Genomic DNA, 12,020 nt, shown 5'->3' with positions numbered 1-12,020 from the left:
CTGCATGTAGCCATCAGCCCCATAATGTCGCCAGCACTGGGTCCTATTAGATTGCCGCTACTGCCAAGGAGACAGACGCCAGACGAGCACTGTCAATAGCAGGGGCAGGACAGCAAGAGGAGGCTGGGGACCCACAGGGTGGTAGAGCATCAGGAACCGTTCGCAAGTGTAACCTTTGCAGCCCTGGTAGTTCTCCCACTGCTTTGGACCCTTATATGGAGTTTCCTGGTGTGCTGGTGACATATCCTGCTTTCTGCCACCCTGAGGGGGCCCCAATACAGAAGGAAGGGGGCCACTGCAGAACACGTGAAAGGTTTCTGCTGTGGGGTTGTAATAAAGCACCCCACAACAGGAGTAAAGGGCCCCAGGATCAGTGGGGAGGGCTGCAGGACCAGAGCCATGGGACTGATGGGGGGGGTGGTCTGTCAGGGGGGCCCTTCAAGGTTTCTTGCATCAGGGCCCTGAAGGTTCTAGTTACGCCTCTACACCAAGAACCACCGTCTGACGACAAATATCAGCCACCAGGTGATCACAATAATCGGTACGCAAAAAGCTGAAGTACAAGAGGTAAAATAGTATGAATATCTCTCCACTGCTAAAAATATTTTTTCTAAGTATTTTTTCCCTAAATGTAAAATGTGGTATATATTAAATGCAAATCTATTTCTTAATATACTGTACTATACCTTCAGAGTTCCTCCCTGTTCTATTTATCTCTTCTGCTGGTTGATTGTTACACCGGCCACACCTGTGGGCTTTAAGGCCCCGTTCACACTGGGGCGATCCGACTTCCCGGGGCGACCTCCAAGGTCGTGGTGCGAGCAGCGCGCCGCGACCTCGGAGCGGCCGGCACGGACTTCATAACATTGAAGTCTATGACGGTCGCTCCGGGTCGCCCCAAAGAAGCTCCGGACCCTTTTTCTAAGTCGGAGCGACTTGTGTCGCTCCTAATAGAACGGGTCCGCAGCTTCTCTATGGAAGGCGAACTACGGCGACCTGTGAGGCGACCAGGTCGCCTCACAGGTCGCCCCAGTGTGAACGGGGACTAAATCTGGGATCTTTTTTTGTGCTCCCTCCCATGTTGCCCGTTCGCTGCGATATACATATTGGACCTTATTTTATTTTAATCTGTGTGCTGTTTTTGGGAAAGATGCTTCAAATTTATTGAAGCTTAATTATACTTTATGATATAATTTTGAATATTTGTTTTGGCATTATTATATACTTCATATTTTCTAAAAATCTAAAACATTTATATTGCTTGTTTTCTTCTTTTTTTGTTTATATTGATTGATTTTGTTATTTGTATACTTACAGTATCTCACAAAAGTGAGTACGCCCCTCACATTTTTGTAAATATTATATTCTATCTTTTCATGTGACAACACTGAAGAAATTACACTTTGCTATAATGTAAAGTAATGAGTGTACAGCTTGTATAACAGTGTAAATTTGCTGTCCCTTCAAAATAACTCAACACACAGCCATTAATGTCTAAACCGCTGGTAACAAAAGTAAGTGGGGAGCAGGTGTGTTAAATTTGGTGTTATCGCTCTCACTCTCTCTTGTATTTTAATATGTGGTTACTTTATGTTTTTTAGTGAATACAATTACAATTTTTGAATTTTGTGTAATGTGTTGACTGCAGTTATTTGCACCTTGAAAATCCCTAGCCCTCACATACTTTGTGAGAGTATTTCCTTTGTTCCTGCTTCCTATTTACAATTGGGATGCAATGCCTTTGAGACCTTCTCCAACCTATCCAATCCTGTTTCTAAGATAAAAAAATGTTCAGCCTTTAGAACCACTTTAACAATTAATGATGTGCATGCACGTCTAACAAGGGCATTGTGTTCTCGTGTAGTGCATGAAATGTGCACAGAAATGTGCCTCACCTGCACCACAATCTGGTGTCAATTGGCACTTAGTCTGAGAAAAGAAGGGCCAGGTGTGCCAGGCATTTCTGTCCTGCACACTGGTGTCAGTTTAACATTGAGAAAATGCTTACAGGAGGGGAAAGCAGAATGTTGACCTCTTGGGCATTCTTCACGTCACCTTAGTGAACCTAGAAGGGATAGGTGCAGTACCCAGCCCAGTTACCTGCAGCCTGTCAAAGTCTATAACAGGCTTTGACTGGTTGGGGCTAAATGTTGTACTGAGTGGTATGGGTATTTAGGGCCCTGTGCGTTCAGGGACAATGTCATAAACTTTAATAGAATGCCTACAGTGGGGCTGGTTGCTGCACCTGTCCCTCCTGGGCGCAATACAATACAGGGAGGGATGCAATGCAGCTGGGCGTCCCCGTGTGCAAGGAAGCTTATGGGCCATACACACTATAGGATTTTCTGAAGACTTTTTCCTTCAGATTTACCTTTTCTATGTAGTGCAAGGGCCTGCCAGATTGCATACAAATTAGAAGTGTTTAGGTTTGACCTCATATTATATGGTTTTGGTAAGTCTGAAGGAAAAAGTCTTCAGAAAATCTTATAGTGTGTATGGCCCATAAGTGTGCTAGTGTTTCTCAACTATCCAATGAGCAAGGTGGGGAGTTGACACCACTGCACCACTGTATTCCTTAACTGTAACAGAAAAAGTGGTGTTACCCTTCTGTCTTTGCAGTGTAACAACGTGTGCAAATCACAAAATTGGTATTCTGGCAGATAAAGTTATATTTCCGGTGGCATCATGTAATTTATAAAACCTTAACTAACTAATTTGATAAAGGATACTCACAGTTTTGCTGAATATTGATTCTGATCCTCACTGAAAAAATACACTTCAGATTGCAGCAATGAATCTGGCTGTGCATAATTAAAATGTCCTGGCCTGTAGTGCCAAATGCTGCAATTGTAAGTATAAAGTAATGTACAGTATAATCAGGGCTTTTTTATTTAATGGGAACACAGGGAATCGCAGTTCCAGCACCTCCAGAACTGACTGTTGTCAAAGTCTTACCTTGCCCTCCTGTAGGCAGCCATTGTGGACATGTGCAGACTGCTGCCTCTTATAAACTCTGATTACATCATCACTTGCCTGCTGCCTGGGTGTCCACAGCGATGATACTGCACACCCGATTATATATTCACCTGATGGGTTGCAGTCCTTGCCCTTGTGTTTGTGCTTCAAGGTGCATCTTTGCTGCAGTCTTCTGTTCTTTGTGTTCCTTCGTGTATGACCCGGCTTGGCTGATGACTCTTCTGGCTCTCTATGCTGCATTGGCAGACGACCCCGCATTGGCAGACTACCCGCTTCTGGACACGACTCCGGCTTGGATGACTACCCGCTTCTGGACTTGACCCCAGCTTGTTCCTGCTCTCACTTTCTCACTATTGCTGTGTTTTTATTGTTGTTTGCTCCAATAAACTGCTTTATTTTACCTACATCCCCACGTGGTCTGGTTTCCTGGTACCCTGACAACTGTATGTATTGGGAAGGGATGCTGGGGTGTGCTGCAGGGTCCACTGATGCTGACTCCTGGGGGATCTACTCTAGCTTGAGGGGATCTATTTTTGCAGGGTGATCTATTGTTGCTGGTGGGGGGGGTCCTATATTACTGGGGGGTCCGTTGTTGCTAGGAGAGAACTACTGTTGAGGGATAGGTCTATTGTTGCTGGCTGCCAGAGGGTCTTTTGATGCTGGCTGAGGAGATCAGTTGTTGCTGCCGGGATTCTATTGTTGCTAAGGGGGAAATTTTGTTGCGGGTGGTCGATTGTTGTTAGGGATCCTACTGTTACTGGCTGCAGAGAATCTATTTTATTGCTTTTCTTGTTATCCTTACCAAATTCCATACAAATTACTTAGCACCACAAAATTATACTTGGTTCTGTATTCTCTAAAAGGGCAGCACTGGGAGGTGGAAAGGGGGTAGAACCAAGGAGTGGTGCTCATAGGTAGGTAGGTAGGGGCAGAGAAACGTGTTGACTCGAAAAGGGGGAGATCCTGCACCTATTCTCTGAGAAAAAAAAGCTCTGTATATAATGCAAAGCTTAAAGAATACAGGGTCAACACTTTTAGGGTTCACATCATCGTTTTCTACAGCATTCCTCCTGTGAGTCTAGGGTGGTGGGTGGAGCATAGACACCCTGGGCTCACAGAAAGTGGATTGAAAGTCCTTGGGCTCATTGAACTGGAAACCTGCATTGCTGGATCAGTAAATTTTATTTCCCTCAACTGCCAGTCCAGCAAATGGATTGATACCGGCCTCAGAAGTGTATTTGTGCTAAGGCAACATAAGCTGTGGCCTAGGAGGGCATGGCTGCCAGGGTTGGCATACAGCTACCCACACTTTGTGTTGCTGACTTGGTCTGTACACCTAGAACCAAACTGCTAGCACAGTAGGGTGGCAGTTTGCCCTGCTTTTAGTTTCTTGTGTACTGACACAGGGTGGAAAAGCCGTTTCTTTCAGCCCAGCTGCCGATGACTATTTCCCAGAAGTATCATTAAACCGTAATTGTAAGATGTCTCATTTAGCATATTGTGAAACAAGTGTTTGAAAATGCTGCTGGGATTGGAATTTTCAGCAATTGCGTTCCTTCTTTTGAAAGCTAGGAAAGCATTAAGTAACACTTTATTTTGCTCTGTTTGCATAGTAGAATAATTCTGCTTTTAAAGCTCATGAAAACCTTGCGCCTTTCATAAAAAAGGCTTTCAGTTTAGTGGATGTTCGTGGGCTGAAATAAATGCTTAAGTAATGCTGAGGCCTTTTCTTAAAGGACAGGATCACCCAAAAATGATCATTTAGTTCTAGGTGAATGACTATGGGAATGAACCATCAGCTGCGAGGAGTCCAGTGAAAAGTTAAAACTCAACTCCAACTTGGACAAAACCATAGAAATTTTAATTCCCATCCTCTTTAAGAAAACAAAAATGCAGTTCCAACTGCTATGCTCACCTCATCTACAGCGCTGTCCCCTGTAGACTTAGCAGCTCACTAGACACATGCGGTTCATTTAGTTCCGAATACATTTTCTGAAAATGTTTTAGTTATTAAGGCCCCTTTCACACAGATCCGCCAAAAAAAAAAACAGACATGCGGATCTGAACAGATGCCCCATGTATTTCTATGGGGCATCGGATGTCAGCTGAGACATGTCCGCTGACATCCGATCCGATCCATCAAATCTGGATGGATGGAAACCCTATTTTCCATCTGTCCAGCAGATCGGATCGGATGGGATGAGAACGGATTCCCCCATAGAGAACAGCGGGACCTGACAGCTGTGTCTCCGCACACAGCACGGAGACACAGCTGCCATCCGTCGATCCCCCGCCGACTGACTCCACAGTGTGAAAGGAGCCTTAGGGATTCCGAATTTCTGCATTACAGTACAAACTAATTTTACTGAATTCTCAGAATAATGAAACAAAATTTTTCCGAATTCCGAAATTCAATTTGAAATTTGACTCAAATTTTACATCGAGTTCTTTTCAAATTTGAACTGTAAACTTTTTGTTGAAATCAAAGACTGTGTTATTAGTGTACCATTTCAAAATAATGCTGTTTTTGTTAAGCCAAATGTGGAGTCATTGTAATCACTTAATGAAGATTTTATTATAAATATTTAAAAGCATTTGTACTTTGTCATTTTTTTTTTCTCAGCTGGCTAAAATTTCTGCACAGCATTGTACATAGTAAAATAGTAATATCTTACTTTCATTGAATTAGAACTCTTCGCATATTTTGAATAAACCTATTAATAATACAAACAAGATCAATGTGTATAAATAACAACCAGATGTTTGGTTACTCGTATTTGAATAAAAAAACTAACTGATTCTAAATGTATCGATTCAAACGTTTCAAATCGAGAAAAAAATCTGTAAATTTGAAGAAAATTGAAAAAATACATAGAATGAATTCCGAATACGAATCCCAAATACAAATTGAATGAAGTTACCGAATTTAACGAATCTAAAAAACTAGATTAACTAATGAAAATGAAGCAAAACAAAACAAATTTTTTCGTCATGGACGTCATGATCTACAGCTCACCAATTCAGCACCAATTTTCTTCCAGGTTGAATAATGCACAACATTGTTTAAAGCGGAGTTCCAGGCGAATTATTTTATTTTTATTTTTTTTTTCAAAAAATAGCCCTAGAATAGTCAGGGCTAGTGCATTTAAACAACTATATCCTCTAAACTGTCCCCTGTTTAGTGTACATGCAGCATGAATTACTTACCTTGTGAAATTCTTGTCCAGCAAGGCCATCTGCGGTGTGGGCAGCTAAAGCCGCAGTGTCCCTCTTCCTGGATTTTGCGAGTACCAGAATGCTATACCCTCGTCACTTCCGGGCAGGCGCATCATCCCACAGCTGGTTCCGCTTTCAGAAGCTGTTCTCCATCCATCAGCAGAGAATGACACGCCTGCACCGGACGAGGGACACCGGTGCAGGCGCATTGACTCCTGGGATTGATGACACTCATCTCCCAGGAGTCAATGCAGAGCAGGAAATGACAATGGTGGCTGCGACCGCATAAGGAGGAAGTGGGAAGAATGGAAGTTTTTTTTCCAATAAAAATAAGGTAAGGGAACATAAAAAAAAAAATAGCCAAATCGAGTTTAGAAAGGGATATAGGTATGCATGATGTGAAGTGAAAATGTGGCTGGAACTCCGCTTTAACCAACTTTTTGCAAGCCCAGGGAGTCATGGCTCTGACCCCTACCTAAACTTACATTTGAATGCCTCAGAGAGTGGTGTCACTTCAATACATGGCACCACTGTGTAGTATTTAAAATCCACCCACTGGTGGAGGAAGAATAGTGTGAAAGGGACCAGCGATGTGATCAGATCTTTATAAGATTTGTAGAACGATTTTTTTTAAGGCTGTAGGAGTACTTTAAAAGGGTGGAGGAGGCAAATGAGGGGGAGGGGGGTTATACTTTTAAAGTAGCGATCGACCGATTATCGGCAACACCGATATATCAGGGGCCGATATGCACTTTCCCCGATATATATCGGAATCGGCCTTTTGATTTACCGATATTGCCAATATTTCAGGAAAGTGCTTGTACCGGGGTGGTGCCTGCAGCTAGAGGCATCAACCCGGTACCGGTGTCCATAGCCGATGGTCGACTGTCTTGCAATGACAACTGATGCGGCTGATAAGCCGCTCGGCTGTCATTCCAAGGAGTGGGAGGGGACGTCCCGCCCCCTCCCACCACCTTTAGCGGCTCGCCCGGGTCTCCTGTCCCACCGTGAGACCCAGGAATCCTACCTTCACCACCGCCGTCTGACCGGGTCTGCATTTCTTTTAATTCGGTGCCGCCGAGTACCCAGAAGTGATGTCATGACATGATATCACTTCCGGGTACTGGCGGTGGCGAATTCAAAATACTTGGCATTTTGAATGCTTTTAAGTGCAGATGAGGGGTTTGGGGTCTTTTAGACCCCCAGGTCCCTCCACAAGAGTACCTGTAGACATTAAAAAAAAAAAAGTAATGTTCGAAAATATCGGCCAATATCGGCCGATACCGATATCCAATGACCAAAATATCGGTATCAGTGGTAAAAAAACTATATCGGTCGATCAATAATCAGGAGTCCGTGACTGGGGACAAAGAGAAGGCAAATTTATTAAATACTTTCTTCAGCTCTGTATATACAAAGGAGCATGGGGGAGCTCATGACCATAATGAGAACGGTATTGACACAGCCCCAAATGATCCACAATGGCTCAAAAGTGATATGGTCCAGAAATATTTAGACAGAATAAGGGTGGATAAAGCACCTGGACCAGATGGCATCCATGCACGCATCCTAAAGGAATTGAGCGCAGTAATTTCTAAGCCTTTGTTTCTAATTTTTAGGGACTCGTTAAGGACTGGAATAGTACCACTGGATTGGCGTAGGGCCAATGTGGGGCCTATATTTAAAAAGGGATCAAAGTCTTTGCCAAATAACTATAGACCTTAGTTTAACTTCTATAGTCAGGAAAATATTGAAGAGTTTAATGAAAGACCACATAGATGAGTTCTTGCTGGAAAAAAATATTTTTAAGCAACAGACAGCATGGATTCATGAAAGACAGAAGTTGTCAAACAAACCTTATTTCTTTTTATGAGGAGGTAAGTAAAACCTTGGACGGAGGGGTGGCTGTGGACGTAGTACAGTGGGGATCGAAGGTTTGGGCACCCAAGGTAAACATTTGTATTAATGTGCATAAAGAAGCCAAGGAAAGATGGAAAAATCTCCAAAAAGCATCAAATTACAGATTAGACATTCTTATAATATGTCAACAAAAGTTAGATTTTATTTCCAACATTGACACTTTCAAAATTTCAGAAAAAAAAAAATGGCGTCTGCAAAAGTTTGGGCACCCTGCCGAATTTATAGCATGCACTGCCTCCTTTGCAAGGCTGAGACCTGCCAGTGTCATGGATTGTTCTCAATCATCCTCTGGGAAGACCAGGTGATGTCAATCTCAAAGGTTTTAAATGCCCAGACTCATCTGACCTTGCCCCAACAATCAGCACCATGGGATCTTCTAAGCAGTTGTCTAGAAAACTGAAACTGAAAATAGTTGACGCTCACAAAGCTGGAGGAGGCTATAAAAAGATAGCAAAGCCTTTTCAGATGTCAATATCCTCTGTTCAGAATGTAATTAAGAAATGGCAGTCATCAGGAACAGTGGAAGTTAAAGCAAGATCTGGAAGACCAAGAAAAATATCAGACAGAACAGCTCGCAGAATTGTGAGAAAAACAATTCAAAACCCACGTTTGACTGCACGATCCCTCCAGAAAGATCTGGCAGACACTGGAGTTGTGGTACACTATTCCACTATAAAGAGATACTTGTACAAATATGGTCTTCATGGAAGAGTCATCAGAAGAAAACCTCTTCTACGTCCTCACCACAAAAATCAGCGTTTGAACTCTGCAAATGAACATATAGACAAGCCTGATGCATCTTGGAAAGTTCTGTGGACCGATGAGATTAAAATTTAACTTTTTGGCTGGAATGAGCAAAGGAACGTTTGGAGAAGAAGGGGCACAGAAGCATGGGGGTGGATCAATCATGCTTTGGGGTTGTATTGCAGCCAGTGGCACAGGGAACATCTCACGAGTAGTGTTGAGCGAACACGGACTGTATTATTCGTGTTCGTACCGAATAATTGGATTTTTTTTACCCGAACACGGACACAGACACTTTACTGTATGTTCGGGTAAAAATCCGTGTTCGGTCGTTTTATTTCCGGGTTTTGCATGCTTTGGCGCTCTTTTCATGGCGGGCTTTCAACAGCCAATCAACAATCGTTTAACTGGTGTGCCTTAAGCCATCCCAGCCATGCCTGCAAATGTCTTAGTAGCTGTGATTGGCCGTCTGAAGCATGTGACCAAGTCTTTATAAGTTCGAGGCAGCCGCCGCAGCAGCGTCATTCTGCTGCTTAGCTAAGGGACAGAGCACACATCAATGTGCTGGCTGCTGATTAGGGAAAGATAGGCAGGAAAAAACCATTTGTGTCCGGATAGAATTGAGGGACAGGTCGGAGTGTTTAGGCAGGGCGAGTTGTAGGCATTTTAGGGATAGAGTCTGCTGAATTATAGGGTCAGTGTCTTCTACAAACTACAATCGATATTGCTGTGTGGGGGGTGGGGTGAATCTGCACTCAATCCTGATCTACGATCTCTTCTCAATCCTGTTAGGGACAGAGTCTGCTGAATTTTAGGGAAACTGTGTTCTACAAACTACAATCGATATTGCTGTGTGGTGTGGGATTGGAGATAGGCAGGTGTCAGTGATCCACATCCATTTTTCTGTGTGTGAGCTGCAGTGAACACAATCTTTTTGGGCTGCAGTGAACACAATCTTTTTGGGCTGCAGTGAACACAATCTTTTTGGGCTGCAGTGAACACAATCTTTTTGGGGTGCAGTGAACAAAATCTTTTTGGGGTGCAGTGAACACAATCCTTTTTGGTGTGCAGTGAACACAATCTTTGTGGGGTGCAGTGAACAAAATCCTTTGTGGGGTGCAGTGAACACAATCTTTTTGGGGTGCAGTGAACAAAATCCTTTTTGGGGTGCAGTGAACAACATCCTTTTTGGGGTGCAGTGAACACAATCTTTTTGGGGTGCAGTGAACAAAATCCTTTGTGGGGTGCAGTGAACACAATCTTTTTGGGGTGCAGTGAACACAATCTTTTTGGGGTGGAGTGAACAACATCCTTTTTGGGGTGCAGTGAACAAAATCCTTTTTGGGGTGCAGTGAACAAAATCATTTTTGGGGTGCAGTGAACACAATCTTTTTGGGGTGCAGTGAACACAATCTTTGTGGGGTGCAGTGAACACAATCTTTTTGGGGTGGAGTGAACAACATCCTTTTTGGGGTGCAGTGAACAACATCCTTTTTGGGGTGCAGTGAACACAATCTTTTTGGGGTGCAGTGAACACAATCTTTGTGGGGTACAGTGAACAGAATCTTTGTGGGGTGCAGTGAACACAATCTTTGGGGGGTACAGTGAACACAATCTTTTTGGGGTGCAGTGAACACAATCTTTGTGGGGTGCAGTGAACACAATCTTTTTGGGGTGGAGTGAACAAAATCATTTTTGGGGTGCAGTGAACAACATCCTTTTTGGGGTGCAGTGATCAAAATCCTTTTTGGGGTGCAGTGAACACAATCTTTTTGGGGTGCAGTGAACAAAATCCTTTGTGGGGTGCAGTGAACAGAATCTTTGTGGGGTGCAGTGAACACAATCTTTGGGGGGGTACAGTGAACACAATCTTTTTGGGGTGCAGTGAACACAATCTTTGTGGGGTACAGTGAACAGAATCTTTGTGGGGTGCAGTGAACACAATCTTTGGGGGGTACAGTGAACACAATCTTTTTGGGGTGCAGTGAACACAATCTTTGGGGGGTACAGTGAACACAATCTTTTTGGGGTGCAGTGAACACAATCTTTGTGGGGTGCAGTGAACACAATCTTTGGGGGGGTACAGTGAACACAATCTTTTTGGGGTGCAGTGAACAACATCCTTTTAGGGTGCAGTGAACACAATCTTTGTGGGGTGCAGTGAACAACATCCTTTTAGGGTGCAGTGAACACAATCTTTGTGGGGTACAGTGAACAGAATCTTTGTGGGGTGCAGTGAACACAATCTTTGGGGGGTACAGTGAACACAATCTTTGTGAGGTGCAGTGAACACAATCTTTGTGGGGTGCAGTGAACACAATCATTGTGGGGTGCAGTGAACTCAATCTTTGTGGGGTACAGTGAACACAATCTCATACTTCTGAAGATTTGAGGGTGCTGCCTGTTCCATACTCCCCCTACTCCTCATCTAGCCTTTTAGGGGTACAAACAATAGTAATTGGGGCCTAGTGTGGTTGTGTACGTGTGATATACATACACTTTTTTTGGATCATATTTTCTATTCCGCTATTTAATCAAAAACCTTTGGGGATCAGTTAAATTGGGGGATAGTCTGTGTTGGTACGTGTGAGAGAGATCCACCTTTCCAAGTTGTTGGGGTTCATCTCATACTTCTGAAGGTTTGAGGGTGCTGCCTGTTCCATACTCCCCCTACTCCTAGCCTTTTAGGGGTACAAACAATAGTAATTGGGGCCTAGTGTGGTTGTGTACGTGTGATATACATACACTTTTTTTGGATCATATTTTCTATTCCGCTATTTAATCAAAAACCTTTGGGGATCAGTTAAATTGGGGGATAGTCTGTGTTGGTACGTGTGAGAGAGATCCACCTTTCCAAGTTGTTGGGGTTCATCTCATACTTCTGAAGGTTTGAGGGTGCTGCCTGTTCCATACTCCCCCTACTCCTCATCTAGCCTTTTAGGGGTACAAACAATAGTAATTGGGGCCTAGTGTGGTTGTGTACGTGTGATATACATACACTTTTTTTGGATCATATTTTCTATTCCGCTATTTAATCAAAAACCTTTGGGGATCAGTTAAATTGGGGGATAGTCTGTGTTGGTACGTGTGAGAGAGATCCACCTTTCCAAGTTGTTGGGGTTCATCTCATACTTCTGAAGGTTTGAGGGTGCTGCCTGTTCCAT

The sequence above is a fragment of the Pelophylax lessonae genome (assembly GCF_965119305.1).
Source record: "Pelophylax lessonae genome assembly, chromosome: 4".
NCBI lineage: Eukaryota > Metazoa > Chordata > Amphibia > Anura > Ranidae > Pelophylax > Pelophylax lessonae.
Note: the sequence above shows the minus strand (reverse complement) of the source record.